We start from the raw sequence: 19,123 nt of genomic DNA on the forward strand, positions 1-19,123 counted from the left end.
CAAGCCACCGACCATCCTGACTTGGAACTATATTGGCCGTTCCTTTACTGCTGTCGGGACAAAATCCTGGAACTCTCTTCCTAACATCACTCTGTGTGTCCCTACACCATGACTGCAGCGGTTCAAGAAGGCGGCTCACCACCATCTTCTCGATTTTCCCAGTAACTTAATGAAGTGTCAATGTAAGCCTACTTGTGACACTACTAAAGATTATTATTATCAAGAGTAATTAGGGATGGACAATACCTGCTGGCCTAGCAGTGATGCCCGCATCCTGTGGAATGTGTTTTTAAAATCAACATTAGATAGACACTCCATTATCTGCCTACTCTGCAGGCTGCCATTGCCTGTCCAGCTGACCTATCCGTAAGTGTATAGTGCAACCTGGGTCATGTTGAATTGTGGCATGGATGTTATTTTGGACCCAAAACAGAGGCAGTAATGTAGAGAATACAGCGCGACCTAGGCACATTATGCAATCAAGTTGTTCATAAGGAATGCAAGAGAAAATCTAGATTTTGATAACTCATGAGCAGGGATGGGATGGACTCGAGGGCTGCCAGTCTCCATGGAAACCTGGCCCAAGCACTTCCAGAGGGGAAAAATTAGTAAACTAACAAGCGCAGATTGCGTGCAAAGGCCGCGCTGACTAACAGACACAGAACCACTGAGCGCCGCTGTTGCTGCTCTCAGCCAGAGGCACTGCTCCCCCGAAGCCAGCGCTCGCCCGGCCGCACGGTGGGCTGGTGAGTAACAAACTGACGGCCGCACGGAGCTTCTGCCCAGCCTCGACACCACCCGACCCCGATCACCACCCGACCCCGATCAACTCAGCACTCCGAGTTCGAGGGCAAATCCTAACTTCCTGGCCCGTTAGCGAACAAATCATGTCAAAGTCACTTCCTGCTTGTACCCACACCCGGGGCCGAGATCAGACTGGCACTGGGTCCCCGAGTGAGACCCAGCCCACTCTCCCCGAGTGAGACCCAGCCCACTCTCCCCGAGTGAGACCCAGCCCCTTCTCCCCGAGTGAGACCCAGCCCACTCTCCCCGGGTGAGACCCAGCCCCTTCTCCCCGAGTGAGACCCAGCCCCCTCTCCCCGAGTGAGACCCAGCCCCTTCTCCCCGAGTGAGACCCAGCCCCTTCTCCCCGGGTGAGACCCAGCCCCGTCACCCCGAGTGAGACCCAGCCCCGTCACCCCGAGTGAGACCCAGCCCCGTCACCCCGAGTGAGACCCAGCCCCCTGTCCCCGAGTGAGACCCAGCCCCGTCACCCCGAGTGAGACCCAGCCCCCTCTCCCTGAGTGAGACCCAGCCCCCTCTCCCCAGCCCCCTCTCCCCGGGTGAGACCCAGCCGCCTCTCCCCGAGTGAGACCCAGCCCCCGTCACCCCGAGTGAGACCCAGCCCCGTCACCCCGAGTGAGACCCAGCCCCCTCTCCCCGAGTGAGACCCAGCCCCGTCACCCCGAGTGAGACCCAGCCCCCTCTCCCCGAGTGAGACCCAGCCCCGTCACCCCGAGTGAGAACCAGCCCCCTCTTCCCGAGTGAGACCCAGCCCCCTCTCCCCGAGTGAGACCCAGCCCCGTCACCCCGAGTGAGACCCAGCCCCCTCTCCCCGAGTGAGACCCAGCCCCCTCTCCCCGAGTGAGACCCAGCCCCCTCTCCCCGAGTGAGACCCAGCCCCGTCACCCCGAGTGAGAACCAGCCCCCTCTTCCCGAGTGAGACCCAGCCCCCTCTCCCCGAGTGAGACCCAGCCCCCTCTCCCCGAGTGAGACCCAGCCCCCTCTCCCCGAGTGAGACCCAGCCCCCTCTCCCCGAGTGAGACCCAGCCCCCTCTCCCGAGTGAGACCCAGCCCCCTCTCCCCGAGTGAGACCCAGCCCCTTCTCCCCGAGTGAGACCCAGCCCCCTCTCCCCGAGTGAGACCCAGCCCCCTGTCCCCGAGTGAGACCCAGCCCCCTGTCCCCGAGTGAGACCCAGCCCCCTCTCCCCGAGTGAGACCCAGCCCCCTCTCCCCGAGTGAGACCCAGCCCCCTCTCCCCGAGTGAGACCCAGCCCCCTCTCCCCGAGTGAGACCCAGCCCCTTCTCCCCGAGTGAGACCCAGCCCACTCTCCCCGAGTGAGACCCAGCCCCCTCTCCCTGAGTGAGACCCAGCCCCCTCTCCCCGAGTGAGACCCAGCCCCTTCTCCCCAGCCCCCTCTCCCCGAGTGAGACCCAGCCCCCTCTCCCCGAGTGAGACCCAGCCCACTCTCCCCGAGTGAGACCCAGCCCCCTCTTCCAGAGTGAGACCCAGCCCCGTCACCCCGAGTGAGAACCAGCCCACTCTCCCCGAGTGAGACCCAGCCCCCTCTTCCAGAGTGAGACCCAGCCCCGTCACCCCGAGTGAGACACAGCCCCCTCTCCCCGAGTGAGACCCAGCCCCTTCTCCCCGGGTGAGACCCAGCCCCTTCTCCCCGTGTGAGACCCAGCCCCCTCTCCCCGAGTGAGACCCAGCCCCCTCTCCCCGAGTGAGACCCAGCCCCCTCTCCCCGAGTGAGACCCAGCCCCCTGTCCCCGAGTGAGACCCAGCCCACTCTCCCCGAGTGAGACCCAGCCCCCTCTTCCAGAGTGAGACCCAGCCCCGTCACCCCGAGTGAGACACAGCCCCCTCTCCCCGAGTGAGACCCAGCCCCCTCTCCCCGAGTGAGACCCAGCCCCTTCTCCCCGGGTGAGACCCAGCCCCTTCTCCCCGGGTGAGACCCAGCCCCCTCTCCCCGGGTGAGACCCAGCCCCCTGTCCCCGGGTGAGACCCAGCCCCCTGTCCCCGGGTGAGACCCAGCCCCCTGCCCCCGAGTGAGACCCAGCCCCCTGTCCCCGGGTGAGACCCAGCCCCCTCTCCCCGAGTGAGACCCAGCCCCCTCTCCCCGAGTGAGACCCAGCCCCCTCTCCCCGAGTGAGACCCAGCCCCCTCTCCCCGAGTGAGACCCAGCCCCCTCTCCCCGAGTGAGACCCAGCCCCCTCTCCCCGAGTGAGACCCAGCCCCCTCTCCCCGAGTGAGACCCAGCCCCCTCTCCCCGAGTGAGACCCAGCCCCCTCTCCCCGAGTGAGACCCAGCCCCCTCTCCCCGAGTGAGACCCAGCCCCCTCTCCCCGAGTGAGACCCAGCCCCCTCTCCCCGAGTGAGACCCAGCCCCCTCTCCCCGAGTGAGACCCAGCCCCCTCTCCCCGAGTGAGACCCAGCCCCCTCTCCCCGAGTGAGACCCAGCCCCCTCTCCCCGAGTGAGACCCAGCCCCGTCACCCCGAGTGAGACCCAGCCCCCTCTCCCCGAGTGAGACCCAGCCCCCTCTCCCCAGCCCCCTCTCCCCGAGTGAGACCCAGCCCCCTCTCCCCGAGTGAGACCCAGCCCCCTCTCCCCGAGTGAGACCCAGCCCCTTCTCCCCAGCCCCCTCTCCCCGAGTGAGACCCAGCCCCCTCTCCCCGAGTGAGACCCAGCCCCCTCTCCCCGAGTGAGACCCAGCCCCGTCACCCCGAGTGAGACCCAGCCCCGTCACCCCGAGTGAGACCCAGCCCCCTCTCCCCGAGTGAGACCCAGCCCCCTCTCCCCAGCCCCCTCTCCCCGAGTGAGACCCAGCCCCCTCTCCCCGGGTGAGACCCAGCCCCCTCTCCCCGAGTGAGACCCAGCCCCCTCTCCCCGAGTGAGACCCAGCCCCCTCTCCCCAAGTGAGACTCAGCCCCCTCTCCCCGAGTGAGACCCAGCCCCCTCTCCCCGAGTGAGACCCAGCCCACTCTCCCTGAGTGTGACCCAGCCCCCTGTCCCCGAGTGAGACCCAGCACCTCTCCCCGTGTATGAGTGAGACCCAGCCCCCTCTCCCTCTGTGTGACCGAGCCTCCTCCTCCCCCCCCCTCCAAACTGAGGACAACTTTATCTTTGGTCGCAATTCTCCCAAAAGGGAACAAATTCCCCTCACAAGCACATTGAGCCACGTGTTTCCTGGAGCTCACAGTGCCAAGAAACACATGGTTATTCAACACAACTCACATTGAATAAGGGGCCTAAACGGGAATGTGCAGCCAAGGGCTACACACAGCCCCATTTTGTACAGTGGGGAGATCCATACACTAGAACTTCCCATTGCAGCAAGAGATCAGGACACCACCAACCTGGCAGTGCCACCCTGGTGGTACCAGCAGTGTCAGGGCAACAAAGGCATGCAACTGGAGTCCTCTGATCCCCCTGGGAGACACTCACAGGTGCCATTCTGTCTCATCACCATTTGTGGGGACCAATGCTGAACAACTTTCACCATAGGAATTGAGTCCCAAAGCCTCAGGTACCTCGGGAATCTGCACATTAGAGTGAGGCTAACTGCCTTGCTGTAATATGCAGATTTGACAAAAGTGATCCCGCCCATTGTGGGTGAAATTTACATCGTTACGTATTGCAAGATCGTGTTGGATCTCGTGTGGTGGGGCGAGCTGGGTAGATCCCGGGAGCGGGGTCTCCCGGCTTGCATCAGCCACGCGACGAGCTGCTTTTCGGGCGCAGCGTGGCCATTGGATCGTGCCCTTTAGCTTTGTTAGTCTTTTTGAGTTGCACTTAAATAACACCAATCACATCCTCTGGACATGCCAAGCAAACCAGTGCTTTTGAAGTGCAGTCTCAAAAGTTAACATAGGGAAAAATACTAGCCAATTGGCATACAAGACACATTCATACCAAATGAAATAGGTGACCAGACAATCTCTGTGCCTTGGTGTCCCATTTTATAATACTCCTTTGGGATGTTTTGTTTTGGGAAAAATTCTGTATAAATGTAAGTTGTTTTTGATGTGTGTGTTCTAATGGCATTGAGTTGAAGGATTACTGTTTTACAGGACACTGATTGAACTCTACTGCTCTTCAGGTAAGTGTAATCGGACCCTGTATAGGCAGACAGGGCCTCAGTTAATGATTCATTTGAAAGATGGCATTTCAACAGTGCAGTGTTCTCTCAGTATTGCACATAAATGTCAGCCTGGATTATATGTTTATGCCCTGAAGTATGGGTTGAATGCACAATCATCTGATTTAACGATAGAAACTGTTAGAATAAATTTAAGCTAACACCTAATATTCTATTTCTGTCCACCTTCACATTGCTTCTCAGCATTTTGAAGACAAGGAATCTGTCCCCTATTCAATCTTTTTTCCCCTCCCTATTTAAAGATTTTAAAGTGTCTGTTTGCTATTATCAAATCCCCAAATCATCCCTGTTGCTTTCTCTGAACCCTTTAAAATGTCCTTTTGAAAGTAGTGTGACTGAAACTTCACACTAACATTGCCTCGCCAATGATTCACACAAAATCAGACAACCAATTAACAATGAAGTGCGTGCAGCGAAGGAGAGTAGGTTTTTATTTGTTCATGGACTGTAGCCCACATTTATTACCCATCCCTAATTGCTCTTTAGCAGGTGGTGGTGAACTACTTTCTTGAACCATCACAGTCGGTGTGGTGTAGGTACATTCACAGTGCTGTTGGGGAGGGAGTTCCAAGATTTTGACCCTGCAAGATGATATGTGGCTTGGAGGAGAACATGCGCTGGTTATGTTCCTGTCCATCTGTTGTCTTTGTCCTTCAAGTGGATTTAGAAGGTGCTGCCAAAGAAGTCTTGGCAAGCTGTTGCAGTGCATTTTGTAGATGGTGCACTCTGCTACCATTGTGCATTGGTGATGGGGGGACTGAACGTTTAAAATGGTTGACGGTATGCCAACCAATCTTGAATGGTGTTGAGCTTGTCACAAGACGAGGCTGTTGCTTTGAGCTAGCTCAGTACATTTCTTTACAAGGTAAGGCTGTTGCTTTCACCCAATGCAAAGCATCCACTCACAGGGCAAGTCTGCTCCTTTGGCCCTGTTAAGTATGTTCCCTAACTGGATAATACTGTCAATTTTCTCCAAGTGAAGTGATCTGTGTAGTCGTACAGCTGAAATCTATGACATTTTTATATTCCACATTCCAATTACTGAAATGGTTCATTATATATTTGCAAGCACAACATTTCTCCTTTTTTAAGTATTAGCTTCGGATTGAGGCTTAGATTTGAGTTTGTAAGAAAAAGCCTTCGGCAGACAATGTAGCGGACGATGAAGATTGACCAAATGAGTCTTTCATTTGACTCCAATCATGTGAGTTGTAAAGTTACAGAAATCAAATAAATACATGCTAATAAATTATTAGTAGACCCCAAACTTATTTTTAAGAAGACCATGTTTATAAACTGCATAATTGTTGCGTTAGTGTACTGATAGCTGTGGATAAATACACCAGCTAATACTTCACTTGAGCTAGAGACCAATTTTTACCTGCAGTTTGTGGCGACTTTGGGATCTCAGGCAAGGCAGCAGTTTGCAATTTTCTCATAAGCAATATCTATGAACTCTTGTTGGGAAGTGTTTTTGCGGATGCCGGATAAAGATAGGATTGAGCTAGGCTGCAATGCCTTCTCTGTGATTCTGTAGCCAACAATTGTCTATGTTTGTAGGCCACGAGTGACTACTTGGGTGACCTTTCTCACAGTATTGATATGAGTTAGTAACTTAGATTTTCCGAGGTGGATTATCTTAAGATCTGAATATTTAGAAGTGAATTTTAGACAGAATCAAATGGAAATGTGTTGTTTCATGCAGTTTTCTGAGATTTGTTCAACAATAGCTTTAGATTTGGACATGTGTTTGTAGCGATGGGAGCAGAAAAGTGCATGTCGGTGAAGATCACAGGATGAGGATGAAACCCAAAGGTTTAGTTTTTTCGACATTTGTTTCCCGTTCCCGGGGGCATCTTTTGTATTAATCGATTTTGGAAGACTGTACATAGGGGTGCGATGTCCAAGGCCCAAATGAAGAACGGCGGTAAGAAGGGGGCGACCAATAATTTGTTGCCAAGTGAGTTGACGCTTCAGGCAGAAACAAAGATGGTGGGGGAAGGAGCACAAGATGGCTCCGTTCCCCTCATGTGGGATTCTTTGATTGAAGTGATGTCTGGTGAATTTGAAAGGCTGTTCACCAGACATCTGGAGGTTATGCAAAGAAAAATGATGGCTGTGATGAGAACGTGGGTGGAGAAGGCGGTGGCTCCGGTAAAGGCAGCTGTATCGAAAAATGCGTCCGAAATAAGTGAGCAAGGAGAGAGGTTGAAAGAGATGGAGGAGGAGGCTATGTCGCAGACCAGCGACCAGATTACTTTGACAGGCAAGGAGTGGCGGAGGCGAATAAAGGACTTAAAGCTAAGGTGGAGAACCTGAAGAACAGGTCAAGGAAGCAAAATCTACGGATCATTAGTCTGCCAGATGGCCCGAGGCTGACCGAATACTTCACAAAGATGTTTGGCGGAGTTGATGGGGGAGGGAGAAAAAGACTCCCGTTACGAGCTGGACAGGGCACATCGGTCGCTAAGGCCGAAAGCGAGTGAGCCGCCAAGGGCAGTTATACTTCACTTCCACAAATATCATGCAAAGGAAAAGGTCCTAAACTGGGCAAAGCAAAGGCAAGAGGTGAAATGGGAGGATGCTGATATACAAATCTGCCAAGATTTGACAATGGATCTGGCGACAAGGCGGGCGGCTTTCGGGTGAAGGAGGCACTCTACAGCAAAGGTGGGTGGTTTGGAATGGTCAATCGCGCAAAGTTAAGGGTGATGTACAAATCGAAGGATCTCTATTTCGGAACGGTGGAGGCGGCAGAGGCGCTCGGGAAGGCCAAAGTATTGGGACTGAAATGAGAGATACAATTGGAAATGTGATCTGGATTGAGGGGAAGGGTTCTGGGCTTAGTGTTTTTTTTTTTTTTCATTTATAGGGTTTTACATTTGTGTACTAGGTTGTGGGAAAGTAGGGGTCTTGGGGTTGGTTGAATGTGGAATGGTAGTCTGGCTGTGTTCAGAGTTTGTTATAGTTATTTTCGATCTGGGAGATATATGCACTAACTTCGGTGGGGATTGTTCAGGAGGGGTGTTGCTGGTGGGGGTCCCCTTCTTTTTGTCCCCTGTGATTGGGTTATGGAAAGAGGGGATTGGGAGGAGGGGGGTCAGGGTAGGGGCCCCCACACTAGCAAGAAGAGTCTGGCTTGTGGACAGGAGTGTAGTGGAGGGAGGGGCCATGGCTGTTAAAGTCTGGTTGAGCAGGTTTTGATGGGCCTGGGAGGCGTGAAAGGGAGAGGGAGGGAAGGATGTATACTGGGTGAGGGGTTGATATGGGGAAATAATTGAGGTGTGTTTGGAGGGATGGAGGTTTTTTTTCGACGGTAACAAACAGATGGAGTGGGTTAGGCCTGAGAGGCAGGACCCAGAAATATGATGATGGTGGATAAGAAGGGGGGAGGGGAGATTAATGAAGTTTTTGTAGACTTTAATAGAGACCCATATAGGTCGGAGCCTCCAGAGGAGGATCAGGAGATGAGCGATTTCTTGGATGGGTTGGAGTACCTGAGATTGGGGGAGGAGGATAGGGTGGGCTTAGAGGAGCCGGTGAGGGTGCAAGAAGTGAAGGGGGCAATTGGGAGGATGTAGGCAGGGAAAGTGACGGAGCCTGACGGGTTCCCAGCCAAATCCTATAAAAAATGTAAAGACGAGGCTGGCTCCATTGATGGTGGGCATGTTTGAGGATGTGATGGCAGGGGTACCTTGCCACGAATAATGGGAGCAGGCCTCCATCTCATTACTGCTAAAGAAAGATAAGGACCCGGTGGAATGGAGGTCACGTAGACCCATTTCATTACTGAATGTAGATGTCAAAATTTTGGCAAAGGTGTTCGCGTTAAGGCTGGAGGGGTGTCTCCCGAAGGTGATTAGGGAGGATCAGACGAGGTTCGTTAAGGGAAGGCAATTGTTTTCAAACGTGAGGAGGTTGCTCAATGTGGTCCAGCAGAGGGAAGGGAGGCGGAAGTGGAGATGGCTCTGGATGCGGAGAAGGCATTTGACTGGGTAGAACAGGGTTATCTGATGGCAGTATTGGAGAGGCTTGGGACCGGGCCAAAGTTTGGGGCGTGGGTGTGTCTTCTATATAAGGAACCAAAGGCTAGTGTGCGGATATTTTGCATTGCAATTGGGTATGAGGCAGGGGTGTCCTAAGTCCCCCCTTTTGTCTGCATTGGCTATAGAACCCATGGCCATTGCTTTAAGGAGCTTGGGGTTGTGGAAGGGTATAGTGAGGGGTGGGGTAGAACATAAGGTGTCCCTGTATGCAGATGATCTGCCCCTATACATTTCAGAGCCAAAGGAATCGATGGGGGGTATAATGGAGCTGCTCCAGAGGTTTGGGAAGTTCTCCGGATACAGGTTAAAACTAGGGAAAAGTGAGGTTTTTATGATCTCCCTACTGGGAGTGGGAACAGGGGTGGGAGGGTTGCCTTTCTGCTTGGTGACATCTCACTTTAAGCATGCTCTGGGGATGCAGATGGCTCAAGACTGGGCAGGGCCCCAGAAGTTTAACTTTACTAGTTTGGTGGGGAGGGTGAAGGCTGATTTGGCAAGGTGGGATAATCTCCCTTTGTCATTGGCAGGCCTGGTACTGGCCATCAAAATGAATGCATTGCCGCGGTTCCTGTTCCTGTTCCAGTGTTTGCCGGTCTTTCTTCCTAAATCGCTCTTCAAGGGGGTGGGTAAGGTGAAAGGGGGGACTTGGCCTCCCGAGCTTGATTTACTATTATTGGGCAGCAAATGCTGAGACTGTGAGAGGATGGTGTAAGGAGGGAAAGGCTATATGGGTAAGGATGGAGGCGGGCTCTTGTAGGGCGTAGAGGTTGTGGGCGTTGGCAATGGCACCGCCCTCGATGGCCCCAGGAAAGTATTCGGGAGTCAGGTGGTGGTGGCCACACTGATGATTTGGAGACAGTTTAGGCTACACTTTAAATTGAGGGCTTTGGTAGTGGGGATGCCGATTAGGGGGAATCACGTGTTTGGGCCAGGAAGGATGGATATGAGGTTTGGAGGTTGGGAAGAGGAGGTTATCAATGTCATGAAAGATTTGTTTCTTGGGGGATGATTTGAGAGTCTAGAAGAGTTGGGAGAGAAATATGGATTGACACAGAGAGAGGGGTTTAGGTACATGCAGGTGCGGGACTTTGCAAGGTAAGTGTTCCCGACCATCGTTGTTGGAGGAAGTGTTGTCAGCGGGGGGACTAGAGAAGGAGGTTGTCAAGGTGATTTACAGGAGGATCCTGGAGGAGGATGAGATATCGTTGAGGGGAATAAGATGAAATGGGAAGAGGGATGGTGCTTGAAGAGGGACTGTGGTGTGAGGTGCGACTTTCCCTGCCTACATCCTCCCAATTGCCCCCTTCACTTCTTGCACCCTCACCGGCTCCTCTAAGCCCACCCTATCCTCCTCCCCCAATCGGCCCCTATCCCGACCGATTCAGGGCCCGATAATGGGCTAGGAGCGGCGCCGCGCCATTTACGCGTGCCAGGCCTTGGCGCCGCGTAAAGGCGGCGCCGCATACATGACGCGGCCGGCGCTGCATAACTGGCGTCACCCACGCATGCGTGGTTGCCGTCCTCTCCGAGTCCGCCCCGCAAGAAGATGTCTGACGGATCTTGCAGGGCTGCGGAGGAAAGGAGGTCCTCCTTCAGAGAGGCCGGCCTGACGATCGGTGGGCACCGATCGTGGGCCAGACCGCATTTGAGGCCCACCCCCGGTGCAGGATCCCCCCTCGCCCCCCCGCAGGCCGCCCCCCCCCAGCGTTCCCGCGCTGTTCCCGCCGGTAGCGACCAGGTGTGGACGGCGCCGGGGGGGAACCCGCCGTTTTGGGCAGGCTGCTCGGCCCATCTGGCACTGAGAAAGCAATCAACGAGAATAAGGCTAAGACATCCGCCCCTTGACCCGCCTGCAGCTCAAACTGGGCCGAAACCCCAATAAATGACTTCCAGGGAGGCAGGATTCACATCCACATGCAGGACCTCTGACATTGTCCTGAATACAGACCTCCAAACGTTTTCCAGTTGCGGACAGGACCAAAACATGTGAACATGATTTGCGGGATCCCTCCCAAATCGCTCACAGGTGTCCTCTACCCCCACAAACAGCCTGCTCATTCTTGATTTAGTGAGGTGAGCCCTGAGCGGCACGGTAGCACATTGGTTAGCACTGTTGCTTCACAACACCAGGGTCCCAGGTTCAATTCCCGGCTTGGGTCACTGTCTGGGCGGAGTCTGCACGTTCTCCCTGTGTCTGCGTGGGTTTCCTCCGGGTGCTCCTGTTTCCTCCCACAAGTCCTGAAAGACGTGCTTGTTAGGTGAATTGGACATTCTGAATTCTCCCTCTGTGTACGCAAACAGGTGCGGAATGTGGCAACTAGGGGCTTTTCACAGTAACTTCACTGAGTGTTAATGTAAGCCTACATGTGACAATAAAGGTTATAAAAATTATTATACCTTCAGCTGTATCAGCCCCAGCCTCACACAAGTCAGAAATTGTAGCCTGGCAACCATGGACAACCAGATCACGTGGACACCCGGTGTGGTAGGATTTTGGAAAATAGCATGCAGCAGGTTCCCACTTCCCCAAACTAATATTAAAATGAAGCCACTGCCGGTGGCAATACTTCATGCGTTGTCATCGCTTCTGTCAATGCATGTGGTGTGGAATAATGGGTCTTAGTTGAAACCAAGGGCTGATTCTTTGTTTGGGAGACTAACTGTTTCCACCGGGACTTGATAGCCACTCTGTTGGGGCGCTAATCATTCTGCGATTTGCACATGCAAATGAGCCAGCACTCTGCCGGTGTGAATTGGAAGCAATTCCCAGCCCCAGCAGCCGTTGTAACCACTAGGGACGGAATTATCGCTCAAGAGCCTGACAGCTGGAGCTGTTTATAAGCGCTCCACTCACCACACACTCATTGCAGCCACGAAGATGTCTCAGAGAAATCCCTCCCCCAAGTGGACCCACTACTCAATGCCAATGAGGAGAGGAGGGACAGCCTCTTCCCCAGGGAGGGCCACAGACTCAAACCTGCCCCTCCTGAGCAGTGCCTGGGAGGTTGTGGCAAAGGCAGTCGGGGCTGCCAACCTCACCAGGAGGAGAGCACTCGTGCTCCTGAGGGGTGAGGGTCACTGGTGAGGCCTCTGACCTGAGGAGTGCAGAGTTCCAGGGAGGATTCCAAAGGCCACAGTGCCGGTGTTGTTTGTTTTGGGTGAGCTCTGTTATCCTCTGCTTCCTCTGCAGTGGGGCAGCGCTTCTAAGGAGTGCCAGTGGGCATCACGGAAGCATAGTGGGTAGCACAGGTTTGATTCCCGGCTTGGGTCACTGTCTGTGCGGAGTCTGCACGTTCTCCCCGTGTGTGCGTGGGTTTCCTCCGGGTGCTCCGGTTTCCTCCCACAGTCCAAAGATGTGCAGGTTAGGTGGATTGGCCCTTAGTGTTTAAAAAGGTTTGGTGACGTTAGTGGGTTACGGGGAGGGTGGGGGTGTGGGCTTGGGTAGCCTGCTCTTTCCAAGGGCTGGTGCAGTCTTGATGGGCCAAATGGCCTCCTTCTGCATCCTCTTGCTGATACTGTTGAAGTATGAGAAGGCATTCAATTGGGTAGAATGGGGTTATCTGATGACAGTATTGGAGAGGATTGGGACCGGGCCAAAGTTTGGGGCATGTAGTATGAGGGTTTCCAGAGGGGCAGCTTGGATGGACTCCCACATTACCAGAGGCTGTCTGAACATGTGGAAGTCACAGTGAGCAGTCAGCAGTGTGAACATCTAGGAGCCTGTAAGCAGCACCAAAGTGGTATGTTTAAATCCACATACTGTAGCAATAGCAGCCTAATCCCGAAGGATTAGGCTGCTATTGCTACAGTATGTGGATTGTCCCAAGCAACCTCACAAGATCCCCCCGAATCCATGGACTTGGCACCAAGTCATTCCCCGCTACTCCCCCTGGTCCGGGCAGCCACCCGCAGCAGGCCCGATAATGTTTGCCAAGTTTTTTAAGAGCTTCTTTTAGCCTCCCGCTCTCCCTCAATAGCTGTGGTGCCCATGCCCCGCTTGTAATTACTTGCACCAATTTGTGCCCGCATGATTTCCACTTAAGAGGGGTGGAGCATGACGTGCCAACCTGCCAATGATATTCAAATCAATGCAAATGACGGTTTTGCATGGACCTGCCAGCGCACAGCGCAAACCTCGGTATCATTGCAAGCAGGAGACCGGAGCAAGACGACAGAATCGGCGCCAGGTGCAAATCGTGATATTTTTCATTCCGCGCTATTCTCTGCCCGATCGCACTTCTCACTGGCAAGCAGAGAATTCAGGCCCAGGTCTGCTTTACATCAGCAAATTGGGTGGACCCAATTTGAAAATTCGGACTGGTAGTTTAATAAGAATTACATGAGTAGAAAGTTACTTTTGCTGACTGACCTAGATAAGGAACTGATGGGAGATTTCCCAATCTAACTTCATTTCTTGGAAACGGAAAGGATATGCTCAACACAGCAATGTAAAAGATAGAGTGAACAGGCACACATCTGTGAATTGTCATTTAGCTGCTGTGAAACTGTTTGTCTTGTGTTCTGGGAGCTGCATTTTTGGAGATTTTCCACTTAGTGTTACATTATGTATGAAAGATATTTCCGAGATATGTTTGGCTTTATTGCAATTGATTCTTTGCCATATCCAAACAGAAGAGGATATTGTCCTCTACTTATTAACTCTTTCTCTCCTGAAGGTGCTGAATATTTTTGGTGACCTGTTATTGCTTCAGGGTCATGGCTTCAAATCCCATCACTGCAGCTTGTGGGATTTAAGCAAAAGTGAGGAAAACATTTTTCACACAATGAGTGATTCGGGCCTGGAACGCACTTGAGGGGAAGTGTGGTGGACACCGGGGGCGGGATTCTCCCCTACCCGGCGGGGCGGGGGGTCCCAGCGGGATGGAGTGGCGAGAACCACTCCGGCGTTGGGCCGCCCCAAAGGTGCGGATTTCTCTGCACCTTTAGGGGCAAGCCCTCACCTTGAGGGGCTAGCCCCGCGCCGGAGTGGTTGGCACGCCGCCAGCCGGCGGGAAAGGCCTTTGACGCCATGCCAGCCGGGGCCGAAAGGACTTCGCCAGGCGGCGGAAGTCCGCGCATGCGGGGTGTCTCTTCCGCGTCGGCCATGGTGAAGGCTGTGGCCGAGGTGGAGGGAAAAGAGTGCCCCCACGGCACAGGCCCGCCCGCGGATCGGTGGGCCCCGATCGCGGGCCAGGCCAGCGTGGGGGCACCCCCGGGGCCAAATCGTTCCGCACCCCGGAGACCGGCCGCGCCGCCTAGTCCCACGCCGGGAAGAGAGGTGGTTTCATCCTTGCTGGCGGGACAGGCATTCCAGCAGCGGGACCTCAGCCCATCGCGGGCCGGAGAACGCCGAGGGGGCTCGCCGACTGGCGCGGCGCAATTCCCACCCCCGCCGAATATCCGGTGCCGGAGAATTCGGCAACCGGCGGGGGTGGGATTCACGCCAGCCCCCGGCGATTCTCCGACCTGGCGGGGGTCGGAGAATCCCGCCCCGGGTGTTCAATAAAGGCATTCAGGAGGGCATTTGATGATTACTTGAATAGAAGCAATGTAAGGGTGTGGTGAATGTGTTATGCCAATAATCCACCATTGTATTTGTATCTGTGCTGTTGCCCTTGTATTTGTATCTGTGCTATGCTGTTGCCCTTGTGGGCTCCTCCTATCGGCCATTATATGGCATTATCCATAGGGGAACATGTTGGGGCCTGTATGGGCTCTGCCCATGGATCCTCCCCTTGAAAGGAGGTATAAAGAACAGTCGACCTGTAGGTGGTTCTCAGTATTGGATCAATCGCAGGCAGGCACTGTTCTAAGTTGATTAAAGCCACAGTTTACTTCTACACCTGTCTCGAGTGAATTGTTGGTCGCATCAAAGGGGTAGGGGAATGGCACTAAGACACCATGCTTTTTGGGGGAGCCGGTGCAGACGCGATGGACTAAATGGCCTCCGTCTGCACCGTAACGATTGTGTGATTCTCTGGATTACCCCACCATCGACAGGAAAAAATAATGTTTCTATTTCTATCCAATCAAATCCCATCATCTTTTTAAATATTTTGATTAAATTATTCCCTAATCTTAACTCCGGGGACTATAACAACTATCTTCATAATTTAATCCTATAAGCCATGGTTTCAATATGCTGAATCTGTGCTGTACCTTCTCTAAGACTGATAGGTCCTACAGGAGGTTTGGTGCTCAAATATGAATGCAATACTCTAGTTGGGGTTTGAACAAGGTTCTATACAACTGAAGCAATGCTCCCTCCATTGTACTACAATCACTATGTGGCCTCCTTGTGTGTATCTCACAGCCACTCCACATTTCCTTGCTTGGGCAAGCTAGCAAATGTAACAAATTGCCTGTTACTATCCATAATTATTCTTTGACCGCATTTCTTTACAAGAATCACCTATAGTTGATAAACAAAATGATGCTCAATTTCAATCACTGCTGCCTACACACATCCACAACTAGCACTGTGGTGCAAAGTGTTCTTTACCCGCTACTATCTGCTTTCTGCTTGATTAATCTGTGTCATCTAATCTGGCAAGCTCTAAATTCACTTGCTATCAGTACATGTTACAAACTGGCTCTGATTAGATGTCTTCCATTACTGCTCCCTGCACCCATTTCGTTTGACTGCAGAACCTGAAGGGAAAGGGGGTATAAATGGCCTCTGACAAAAGGCAGCAGATAAACCCTGTTTTAAGATCAGCTGCATGGAAGTAAAAGGCATCGGAATGTGTCACTAACTACAATGATATGGCATTGGATTGATGCCTCCAATTGAAACTCACCTTTTTGACTGTCCAAATCAGGTTGTGCTGGGTTGATTCTGCCCCTCAGAAGCTCTCCTCTTGTTGTCCAGTTCCTGTTAGCACTTGTGACTGAAATGACTATGGTTCTGATTGTTCAAGACAAGATAGAAAAAATAAGGGCAAATTTCCAGGTTCCACGTTTTCACTGGGGAGTTACAATCAACAAGAATATGGGTTAGGCACATAACATTACTGTTAAGTCATTAACTCTTGTTCACTTAGAATACGGCTCCTACCTGGGAGCAGAACATGAGTGAATTACTCAACAGCACCTGTGGGAAGAAGTTTTAAGTATTAATTTTTGTGAAAATCTCCGAACACAATTCATGGACATGAACCACAAATATGGGTGACTTGAAAAAATATATGCATATGCCAAGTTAACTTCTGTTCCCAGGTCTCCATACCCTCTATTCTACACCTTGCCCCAACTCTGTCCGCCCTTCTCAAAAATCCAGTGGTTGCTGGTATCAGTGAGCGTTTGAAGGTTTTGTGCATAGAGGAGAGGAGGAGGAGGGTGCATTTCGTTTCTTGCCTTTCTTTAGCTTGTAAAGACCATGTGAGTCTGGATTCAGTTATGACCACGCTTTAATGCCAACCTTGACCGCAATCTAATCAAAACTCTAGTTTATCGTTGTATATAGAAACTTTATTGTAACCCTGGCGTGAATACTTGGGTCAGAGAACTCAGTTTGCCTTGCACTTAACTTTTATGTGTGCCAGTGCAGAGTGGAAGGATAATTAGATTTTTCTTGATGCTTACTTTATTTTCTGGTCAATTGCAATCCTATCAATATCTGCAGGTTTGATTGCAGAATGTTTCAGTCTGACCAAATGACATAATCATTATTGTGTTCCATACTTGGAATCGCTTCTTACCAGTTCGCTTAGAAGTGGCTCTATTGCTCTCTAATGGTTCTCTGTTACCAATTTGAACCAAGTGGTTTTGACTTCATTCACAAGAAATAGATTAACCTTCTAGTCACTCAGTAATCAATGATACAGAGTTTGGATACAGTGTGTGCCGTAGTCACGAGATACAGTCTGTTAACAATGGTCAATTGTATTCTATAAGGGAAAGGGCAAAGCTTTTGTTAAGTTTTGTTTTGTGGGTTTGAATGAGAAACCTTGGAAGCATGACTTGCTGAAATAAGATAAACAGAGCAATGAGAGGTGTAAACTTGAAGGTTAATGATAAGTAAATGCAGATTTCAACGATAAGTTCAATATTTATTTTTGGTGGCTTCTTTCCTTTTACCCAGTCAAGATTAAAAGATGCCTTCAGGTGCAACAAATGAAAACAACATATAAGTCAGTGAATGTTTGTGCTGTTTCATACATTGTTTTGTATTTTATTTATTCCATCTCCTTAAACCCACCCCTCTCCACTCCCAACTTAACAAAATGTGCATGAAGCTCACCGCCTTCAGAATCACTAAGATCACCCAATCGGCTGCCTCTGCGGTGTCCCCTCCTTCCTGAAACCAACCAGCTTAAACTTCCTCTGAGATTCCTTTCCCCTTCAGACCCCAACATCAGGTTAGCCCTGATCTGGCATCTTTCTTTTCGTTTATTTTATTTTTCTCCATCTTATGCAACCACATAAAAGGCGTTTCTTTAAAGTGGTCTATGAGCTAGGAATTTATATGTGTATGTAGCCCCCTTTTAATTAATGAATGGTTCAATTTAAAAATAATACAACAGACAAGCTTTAGTCTTAAACAAGATAGGTTAGTTTGTTATGAAACTGGGCGGCACGGTGGTGCAGTGATTCGCACTGCTGCCTCACGGCGCCGAGGACCCGGTTTCGATCCCTGCCCCGGGTCACTGTCCATGTGGAGTTTGCACATTCTCCCTGTGTCTGTGGGTTTCATCCCCACAACCCAAAAGGGGCGGCACGGTAGCGCAGTGGTTAGCACAGTTGCTTCACAGCTCCAGGGTCCCAGGTTCGATTCCCAGCTTGGGTCGCTGTCTGTGCGGAGTCTGCGTGGAATTCCTCCGGGTGCTCCGGTTTCCCCCCATAATCCAAAAATGTTCAGGTTAGGTGGGATGGCCATGCTAAATTGCCCTTAAGTCCAAAAAAGGTTAGGTGGGGTTACTGGGTTACGGGGATAGGGTGCAGGTGTGGGCTTAAGTAGGGTGCTCTTTACAATGGCCGGTGCAGACACGATGTGCCGAGTGGCCTCCTTCTGCACTGTAAATTCTATGATTCTATGTGCAGAGTAGGTGGATTGGCCACATTAAATTGTCCCTTAATTGGGAAAAATAATAATTGCGTACTCTAAAATTTTTTTTTTTAAATGTTATCGAAACGGTGACCACACCTCCCGGAGCAAACCTAAAAATCCAAGTGATCACCATCACCCTTCTCAAGGCAATGTATTCTGAAGATTGGACCATGGAACATGGAACTGTCAACTCAATGTTGAAGGTCTCACATGGTGAATGGAAAGGATACTGAGAACAAATAACATTGATGTCCTCCTGCTATAGGAAACGTATATTGCTAACAATGAGCAAGTACGTCATTACAAGATCTGTGGTTATAAACAAAATATGGCCTGGCGCTTTACATGAAAGTTTAAATCACTAACCTCTGCTGCAGCAGCAGCTATTAAGATTGGCGAGCTGACAGTTACCATATCTATAATCCCCTCAACGGAAAATGCAGCTCTCTTTCCCCCCCCCCACTTCAACATTCAACCATTTACGTGGAAGACTTCAATAGTCACCATGTGGAATGGGGCAATGAATTATTGGATAACAGTGGGGAACCCCTGACAGATTGGATGTAACCAGAGGCTGTCCATCTTGTCCATCATGCTACCATCTGATCAGCAAGGTGGGAGAGGGGATATAATTCTGACCTCACCACTGGGTGTCCCTCTATGCCTGCCCTAAAGTGTTGTCCCAGACTTCCAACATGGTAAACATAGGTTGATTATTAGCCATGTGGGGTTGAAGTCCCTGTCATGTCAACAGAACAAGGGCCAAGATGAAACTTCCATAAGGCAAACTTGCTTGGAGGTTTCAGAGTACAGTGCATCCCCTATTGGAGTCCTGAGTTCAAAATGCTCTTTCAACAGTACCAACAAATTGGAGATTCTGCAGCAGCAGCTCGGGCACTGCTTGCTGGCTGAACAGCGTGGAATCCATTGATTTTACGTACTCAAGCCACCTGGCCTGGAACCTCCCGAGGAAACTTGGTGCATCAAACTCAGCAGAGGCTGCTAACCCGCAAGTTAGTGCTAATGCTGAAGCTGACAAGCTGCTGGCATCGACAAAGCAATACAGACATCAGATTTTTTTTAAA

General features: G+C 51.7%; 1 protein-coding gene across 4 annotated transcripts in view; it reads left to right on the forward strand.

The window, feature by feature from the left end:
• acot11a (acyl-CoA thioesterase 11a) overlaps nt 1–19,123 on the forward strand; it is a 180,501-nt gene that overhangs the window by 44,107 nt on the left and 117,271 nt on the right. For 2 of the 4 annotated variants that reach the window (XM_072511355.1, XM_072511358.1), the window contains exon 1: nt 594–746. The exons of 1 other annotated variant lie outside the window; for it this stretch is intronic. The gene's annotated coding sequence lies outside the window, so the exon portion shown is untranslated. Of the gene's footprint in view, nt 1–593; nt 747–4,854; nt 4,884–19,123 lie in introns of those variants that run through there. One more of the 4 variants, XM_072511356.1, reaches the window with a different exon arrangement.

Source organism: Scyliorhinus torazame, chromosome 7, assembly GCF_047496885.1.
Source record: "Scyliorhinus torazame isolate Kashiwa2021f chromosome 7, sScyTor2.1, whole genome shotgun sequence".
NCBI classification, from domain to species: domain Eukaryota; kingdom Metazoa; phylum Chordata; class Chondrichthyes; order Carcharhiniformes; family Scyliorhinidae; genus Scyliorhinus; species Scyliorhinus torazame.